Source organism: Papio anubis, chromosome X, assembly GCF_008728515.1.
Source record: "Papio anubis isolate 15944 chromosome X, Panubis1.0, whole genome shotgun sequence".
NCBI classification, from domain to species: Eukaryota; Metazoa; Chordata; class Mammalia; order Primates; family Cercopithecidae; genus Papio; species Papio anubis.
Genome location: NC_044996.1, coordinates 62,882,458 through 62,891,823, shown reverse-complemented (window position 1 = coordinate 62,891,823; position 9,366 = coordinate 62,882,458). Strand labels below are relative to the sequence as shown.

General features: G+C 34.7%; 1 pseudogene across 1 annotated transcript; it reads left to right on the top strand.

Moving 5' to 3' along the window:
- The first annotated feature begins 2,263 nt into the window (after positions 1-2,263).
- Positions 2,264-4,340, top strand: LOC116271963 (annotated as a pseudogene). The gene has a single exon (XR_004180696.1). The product of XR_004180696.1 is annotated as a c-Myc-binding protein pseudogene (transcript).
- The last annotated feature ends 5,026 nt before the right edge of the window (positions 4,341-9,366 follow it).

Below are 9,366 nucleotides of genomic sequence, written 5' to 3'. Positions count from 1 at the left end.
AATGTAAGAGCTGTGGGGATATAGTTACCTCCATCTAGAATTTAAAGGATGTACAGGATAGCCAGAGGTTCAGGACAGAATCCTGCTTCAGCAGTGGAGTCACCAGTCTCTACTAGGACATTACCTAATGAAGCAGTGGAAGTGGGGCTACTCCCACGACCACTGTAAGGTCACCAGCGTGCAACCCTATCCTGGAAAAGCTGCAGGCATGAGACTCCAACTTGAAAGAGATGAAGCATAGGCTGAGCCCAGCAAAGCAAAGGAGGCAGGGCTGCCTGAAGTCTTGGGAGCCCAACCTCTACTCCAGTGTATCTAGAAAGCAGAACATGTAGTCCACAGAAATTATTCTCCAGCTTTAAGACTTAATGTTATTTCTTCTGTTTGGTTTTAGAATTACGTGGTACCAGTTACCCATTTTTCTTATACATTCCCCCCTTTATATAAGGAATGTCTATTTTATGCCTATTCCAACATTGTATTTTGAAAATGAATAACTAGTTTTGATTTCACAGGTTCACAGGTGGAAGATTTTGGCTTGGGATGAATCATGTTTTGAGTATCACCCATTTCTAATTTAGATAAGACTTTTAACTTTTGACTTTTGAATTAACAGTAGAATGAGTCAAACTTTTGGAATTATTGATATGAAATACATTTATTTTGTAATGTGAGAAGAATGAAAATTTTGGATGACAGGGGTGGAATGCTATGGTTTCAATGTGGCCCTCAAATTTTATGTGTTGGAAATTTCATCCTCATTGTAATGGTATTAAGAGGTTGAGCCTTTGATAAGTGATTAGGTTATGAGGGTTCTGCTCTCATGAATGGATTAATGCTGTTATCATGGGAATGGATTCCTAATAAAAAGATAAGTTTGCCCCATTTTTTTTCATTATCTCACATGCTCACTTCTGCCTTCCATCTTTGACAAGATGACCTCTCACCAGATGCCAGCATTATACTCTTGGACTTCCAGTCTCCAATATCTTGAGCTATATATACAGCTGGAAGCACCCAAGCTCTCTCTATACATAGCTCCAGCTGGAGGCTGGAATATACATATACAGATAGATATGAATATACATCTCGCTATATATTTTATATATGAATATATATTAAACTTCAGCATATGACTTCAAGTTTGAACTATGTGTCAGAATTATTCTGACTCTCCCTTGAGCTTTGAATAAATAAATATTATATATATATTCTCTCTATATAAATATATATATATAAAACCTTTCTCAATTCTCCACATTAAAAAAATAAAAGTTTAACTGTGATGAATATATTGTAAACACATTGTAAGTGCATATCTTCATCCTACAATGGAAAATGACTTCTGAAATAAACTAACTTTGTATCCCAAATTTTGTTGAAATTTGCCCAATGTGTGGAGATTTTCCAAGTAATTCAATGGAGATTAAGCAGTTTTCCTTTGTGAGACTGTTACTAGACAACTACAACAATAATGATTTTTCCATTTTTATTTGGTTAAACTATTGGTAACATAAGGTCAAGCTCTGACATCACTCTTTTTTATCAATGATTTACAACCAAGTCAGGAAGTTTTGTTGTGTGGACATTTCTTTCACACTGTGTAGCTACTATGTTTGATAGGGCTGCCTGTGAAGTGCCAGATTTTTATTAGGGGACATCCTAAATATTTGTTCATTAAATTTTGTAGCTAGAAAGTACTTTTATCACATATACCATTTTAACTTACCTTTTAGAAAACCTGACATTTTGGCAAATACATGAGGCAATAAAATGAAACTTTCAATGTTACTCTTTACCTGAGAACCCTTCCATTCTTCCCCTCTGGGCTCAAGTGATTAGAAAATGACATTGCAAATTGTGCTTTTGTTCATATTTTGGAACTCTGAGTATTACTGTAATGGTTGACATATCTATATGGGAAAATACGTGTCCTTTTATAAGTTTCACTTTCAAACTTGACAATTTATCTTTAATGAAATTATCAAAATGTGTGTTATGAAGAACTAGAGAAATTGATAAACAAGTATTCTCCTTTGAGCTTAAGGAGCACAGTTTAGTTGAAAACATAGACAATAAAATGTATAAGTACAATCAAGAGTGGTAAACCAATATAGGATAAAGGTGAGCAAAGAATGTGGAAGACAAAACAATAGAACTGAAACAAAATGGAACTACACTTCTGTGAAAAAACATGAAAAAGTCACACTAAGGTGAATTTGTATATAGATGTCTAGAAGATGGGTGAGCTGAAAAACTTTGAAAAGTGGAACATTAAAGTCTGAACTATGGGGTGCAAGATATTTTGAAAAATATGTGTGCATTTTATTTTAAAAGGGGGATAATTAATATGACTGTAATAGCAGTGTAACTTTTTTTGTACCATTATTCAGATTAAAAAACAGAAAGCTAGATTCTGATGGCATGATTACATAATAGGAGTATGGTAGGTGTCATAATTTCTCATAAGAAGCCTCTTTCTTTTCCTATAAAAGGAAAACACTCAAACATTGAAAGATGCTTTGGAAGGAGCAGAGAGAGAAAGAGAATGATTTCATGTCATGAAAAGCAATATGCTATAGTGGGCAATTTTTTCTTTACCCTAAAAAATTTGAGTGTACATACATCCTATAGTTATTTCAGGAGTTAGAAACAGTTTCGTTAAAGCAATGATCTTATTCAAAATAGGAACAGTAAAGAAGGATATTAAATGCCACCATAAAAGGCTCATAATCAGTTAAAATTCCTTTTCTCCTAGCAAATATGTTGAAAGAAACACCTTGAAATCTCAAAGCACAGAGTATTCATCAGTGTTCTTCAGAGAAACAGAACTAATAGAGAGGGATTTGTTATAAGGTACTATCTCACACAATTATAGAGGCTGAGAAATCTTGTGATATGCTGTTTGCAAGCTGTAGACACAGGAAAGCCAGTGGCATAGCTCAAAGGCCTGAGAGCTGGAGGGTCAATGATGTAGATTCCAGGCTAATCTGAAGGCTTAGGAACCAGTAGCGCTGAAGGTGGCAGATTGATGTCGTAGCTCAAGCAGTCTGGCAGAGGGAAGGATAATCCAAGCTTCCTCCATTTTTTTTTTGTTCTATTCAGGTGCTCAATGGATTGGATGATGCCCACACATATTTGGAAGGGCCGTGTATTTCATTTAGTTCATCAATTCAAATGCTAATCACTTTACAGAAACACTATTAAACACGAAAAAAGTTTTTAACCACGTATCTGAACATTCATGGCCATGTCAAGTTGACACATAAAATTAACTATTAGAAGTCTACCCTTTGTCAACTTGATACCCATATCCATCTCAAACCATATTTAATCTTCAAATAAAGACAATCACAATATCATAATTCTGCCTAACATAGTGCAATTATTCTGAATATATTGAAAAATGCACTAACTTCTTCCCCAGAAGAAGAGGTAAAATATTTGAGTGATGTTTACTTTTCCTGATATTCCTTAGCTTAAATGTTATGATGTAAAATGAACAACACTTAGAAACTTTTACATAAAGTATATTCATCTTATGTTACATGATAAGACAAAAGAGAGGGATGAAAACACATATATTTGCTGTGTATATGCACATGAACATACACACACACAAATGCATTCTTAAAAACCTAAGAAAATACTCATGACAATTAAAACCCTCAATTCTCGGTGTCCGGCGCCAGCTACGCCGCTGCCGCTGTCACTATGGCCTATTACAAAGCCACCGACTCGAAGTGTGAGCAGTTCCAGAGGTACTTGGAGAAGTTGAGGGTGCTGGACACACTGACCAAGGTGTTGGTAGCCTTATATAAAGAACCAGAGAAACCTAACAGTGCTTTGGATTTTTTAAAGCATCGCTTAGGAGCTGCTACCCCAGAGAATCCAGAAATAGAGCTGCTTCGCCTAGAACTGACCGAAATGAAAGAGAAATCTGAAGCTACTGTAGAAGTAAATAAAAAACTGAAAGCAAAGCTTGCTCAGTATGAACCACCTCAGGAGAAGAAGCGTGCGGAATAGTATTCTTCTCAGTTGAAAAGACAATGAAAAATGGTTTTGTATGACTTGAATAGTTTGTATAGTATATAATCTTTTCTGAACAGATGCTATAGAACTGATGGAGAACATATAAAGCCTTCTGGAAAACCTTGCCCCACCCCTGCAAAGTCTTCATACCCAGCTGGTACTGTAACTGTGTCTTCAAAAGGACACTTATCTATTTTATCAAGCTAGCTGCTTCAGGATGGTGAATAACATGGGCCTATTGTCACTGTTCGTTTTCTATGAAGTGAGTTTTTTTTTTTCTCTTCTTTTTTTTATTATTTTTATTATACTTTAAGTTCTAGGGTACATGTGCATAACGTGCAGGTTTGTTACATATGTATACTTGTGCCATGTTGGTGTGCTGCACCCATCAACTCGTCAGCACCCATCAACTCATCATTTACATCAGGTATAACTCCCAATCATGCTACCTGACTTCAAACTATACTACAAGGCTACAGTAACCAAAACAGCATGGTACTGGTACCAAAACAGAGATATACACCAATGGAACAGAACAGAGTCCTCAGGAAGTGAGTTTCTTTATAAGAGGCAATGCTGTGTGGAATGTTATAATGGTGGGTCAAACATTCTATAAGCCCACAGATGGTAGTTTAGACAAAAGCATTGCACGCAGGAAAGGCAAATTATAAACTGTAGTAAATGCCTACTCCAATATGAACAAAATATTTCCCTTTCCATGACTGAGGTGGCCTAATGTAATCGACATGTTACTAGGTACCATTGGCTGATCACTCTGGGAAATGGAGGTATATTGAGAACTCAATGTTGATCTCTGCTGCTGAAATATTGAGTCCCGATAGGGAAGGTTTAGAGAAATATTAACAACATAAATTATAGTGTATCAGGGTCCTTCCTGGAGAAGATATAACCTTTTAATTCTATAAGGGATTCTGGGTCTGTAAACTGGCCCAGTTCTGGAAACTGATTGAGGGGCTGTGATTCTACACTTTAATGATTCAAGTTAGACTTTTGTTCAATTAACCTACAACTTTCCTTCTTATATAAATCAGGTGAGAAGATAGTAGGCTTCCTTTCTATTTCACTTTTCAAATATCGTGATTGACTAGCCAATGACATAGGTGTACATCAGTCAGACTATTCTGATTGCTGCTTTTACTTTGCTGTCCATTAGGGTAACCATGACAACCCTTCCTTTGGTGGTTGATTGACAACACTTCACCCTTGTGCCTCTGGAATACATATACTCCCATTGCATTTAGTTTTTCTAATTGAATGGCTGTAGTTCCCATTGTAAGATCTATCCCGCAAAGAAAAGCAATCACAGAGCTCTTCACAGATAGTGGAGTTTCCCCAAAAATTTATTTCTCAAAGTAGTGGTGAAAGGTATAACTTCTGGGCTATCCCGGTGTGGGTGAGTAAGTACTAAATGAAAAATCCACTCTAACATTCAATTTTCTCTAAGCCTTTTAATCCCCTTTTCTACATTATACCAAAGGAGGTCAGGCGTTTCCAGTTCACTCAAAATGGGCAATATTTTGGTCCCTGTCTCAGCCACTCATAAAAAAAAAAAAAAAAAAAAAAAAAAAAAAAACTGCTAGAGTAATTTTTAACTCCCTGAACTGCAACATTAAATGCAGAAGCTCTGTTAAGTGAGCCTATGTTAATAAATTTGGCTTAATCCAATTTTATGTCACTTCCACCATTATCCCATAACCTCCATATTTATTTCCACACATATTCCCTGATTTATGTCTGTATTAATTAGAAATGTCAAGTAGTTTCTGGAAGTGCAGCACACCTCCTCATTGGTCACACTTTGTACCTCGTCATCAGTGGCCTGGTGGTACCTGAGTCCAGTTACAGGCCTATGAGTAAATAAGGGTAAAATAGATGAATCATGAAGAGAATCAGCATTGTCTGGTGTGGCAATTGTCTCAGGGGAGGTAATTACTTTTTTTTTTTTTTTTTTCAAGTAATGCAGAGTTAATCCACTCATCCAGGGGTGGAAAGGCTGATACCACTGGGGGTGTGGATGATGTTGCCACTTGCAGAGGAGAGGTGGCTTTCATTAAGCATGGAGATACCGCTTCTGCTTGGAGTAGGGAGGCCGCTGATGCTGTGGTTGGAAAGAACTGTTGCACTGACAAAACTGTCATCAGAATTTAGAAGCTCAATTTTCCCAGTATAATCACTCATTCCACGTGTCCCCATTCCAACTTACAAGATGCCATTTTTTCCCCAATCAAACTTTTTTCCCTGCTTTTACACTAGACACCCTGAGAAGCTGGTCGGGAGTTCAACTTGAATTGTAATTCAGACAATTGTAGGATGAGATTCTGAGTTTGATTTTCAGCAACAACAGCTCTGTGGCTATAGAAGATAAAAGTTTCTTTCAAGACACACATAGAAACTTTCAAGTCATTTATGCAGCACTTGAGGTGGCATATATAAATATAGATATGCTTAATATACATAATATGTTTATGTATATTTCAAGGATTTGATATATGTGATATATATTAGTATATCATATATGTGATATATTAAATATAAATATATATTCAAATGCCTGATATATATATTTAATATATATCATTTTATATATATACATATGGATATATATTATATATAAAATATACCTATATGCATATATAAATATATGCTTATAAACATATACATATATAGTACATATATATACCTATAAACATATATAATATATAAATATATACATAAATATATTTAACCACATTAAACCAGTGACATTTGAGCAACTAACCGACTTTATCATATTTCTCACTGTTCTATAAATGTTCAAAAGTATTATAAACATAGTTATCAAACTTCTTGTTTCTTATAAGTGGTCAATCAAGAGTATCCAATACAAATATTTTGTATGTCTTACCAATTCATGCTGTGGACTATCAGTGCTCTCTGTACTACTGGAAATAGGGTCAATGGAATATCTAAATTATATCAGATTGGGAAGCCAATTCCAGAAACTCTAGATCCAATACAGAAATGCATGTTTAGATTTTTTTTCTCCTCTAGAATACTCCCAGTATTTTTCAGGGTTTTCCAGAAAAATTGAATCTGTAGCATAGCTGGCTAGCTAGATAGGTAAATTAGATTTGTTATAAGACATTGTTTCACATAATTATGGAGGATGAAAATTCTCATGCTATGTCCTCTGCATGCCAGAGACTCAGAGAAGCCTGTCTAGTTAAAAGGCCTTAGAGTTTAAGGACTGATGGTTTAGGTCTTAGTCTAAAGTGTGAAGGCTTGAGAACCAGTAGTTCCAGGACAGAAGACTGTCATTCCAGCTCAAGCATTGTGGCAGAGGAAGGAAGGATCCAACCTTCTTTAACTTTTGCCTTTTTGTTTTATTCAGACTCTCAAAGGATTGGATGATGCCCATGCAATGGGGAGATCCATCTGCTTGACTCAGTTAACCAATTAAAATGCTTACCGCTTTCAGAAACACCTTCATAGACACATCCAGAAGTAACGTTTAATCAGATGTCTACATCCTACGGACATGTCAAGTTAACATAATATCATGCATCACACCCAATGTCTTATAGTAATATATGTTTGTTCAGAAGTGTAATACAAATTTAGTCACAATAAAAATGTTAGCCTTAATAGCCACACTGTGAAAAATTATTATTTAATAATTTGTTTCTTTAATTTTAAATATGTAAAATTAGTTTCTAAAAAATAAATTATTAAAACTAAGGTTGATACCGTAGTTAGTATCTGAGAGGCCCTGGGTTAACAAACCTTTGATGCCGATGCTCATTTAATCTTCATGGCAATCCTGCAATGTTATTCTTATTCTGATTTGATTCCAATTTTATACATGAGAATACTTAAGTACAGATAATTTAAGTAATTTGAATGAAGGATCAGAGCTAATAAGTCCCTGCTGTTAATTACTTTGCTATGTAACCAGACTCTATGCTTATGAAATTTATATTATTACATTCAAGTTAAATGAGGAATATATTAAAACTAACCATACCTAACTATTTTTTCCCTTCATTTACTCATTTAAATCAATAGAGATGTAGGTATGGAATACATCTCACTTGGAACATGGAGTATGTTTTTGGAAAATGATAGCACCATTTATTTCTTGAATAATTACATTTAAAACAAAGCTTAAAAAATTGTTTGTCATATATTAGACTGTAAACAGATGTGTAACAAAGATAATTTAGCCTGGTTCATATTCTGCTAAAATAAAATTGATAAAATTTGACCTATATCTGGAAATTTAACTGAAGTATTAAATGTAGTTGTTGTACAATATTTGTTTGCCCTTCTCAGTAAGACTTAAGGTGAATGCAAATCTTCGCTCTAGGAGTTCTGCCACTTTCTTTTTTCAATGTCTAGACAGAACGTATAAAGCCTATTTAACTCTGCTTCATATGTTAGGAAAAGAAAAACAATCTCTCTTTCCCTCTATAGAAGAATGTTATAAGCATTAAGAGATTTTTAAAAATTATATTTGATATATGCAAAGTAGACTTTATGGTAGGCATTCCTATATTTTCTTTAACATTCCAGTAGAAGAAACAATCTAAATTGTCAAGATGCTTTATGCTGCTAAATCAAATTAAATAAAAATTAATTTCTACTTCCTATTGGATGTAATTTTTGATCAAAAATATTCCTACATTTTGTAGGGACAGATCATTTGGAAATATAATTTACTGAGCAATCTAAAATATACTTGAATACATATCTCTGTGAATTTTTGATAATATAGGCATAATTATAAAAGTGGGATAAAATCGTTTCAGGACATTATAACAAGCTAAGTTTTTTAAAAATAATTTCAAACTTTCATTTTAGATTCAGAGGGTAGATGTTTAGGTTTGTTACCTGGGAATATTACATGATGCTGAGGTTGGTGGTACAATAGATCCCATCACCCAGGTACTGAGCATAGTACCCAATAGATTGTTTTTCAACACTTGCCTCCTTCCTCTCTTCCCACTCTAGTAGTCTGCAGTGTGTATTGCTGCCATCTTTTTGTGCATGAGTACCCAAACTTCATCTCCCACTTATAAGTGATAATATGCTGTATTGGATTTTCTGTTTCTGTATTAATTTGCTTAAGATTATGACCTCCAGCTGCATTCATGTTGCTGCAATTGATGTGATTTCATTTCTACGGCTGCATAGTATTCCACGGTCTAAATATGCCACATTAAAAAAAAAAAGATCCAGCCCACCATTCATGGACACCTAGTTTGATTCAATGTCTTTGTTACTGTGAATAGTGCTGTGATGAACATAAGAGTGCATGTGTTTTCTTTTTTTGGTGGA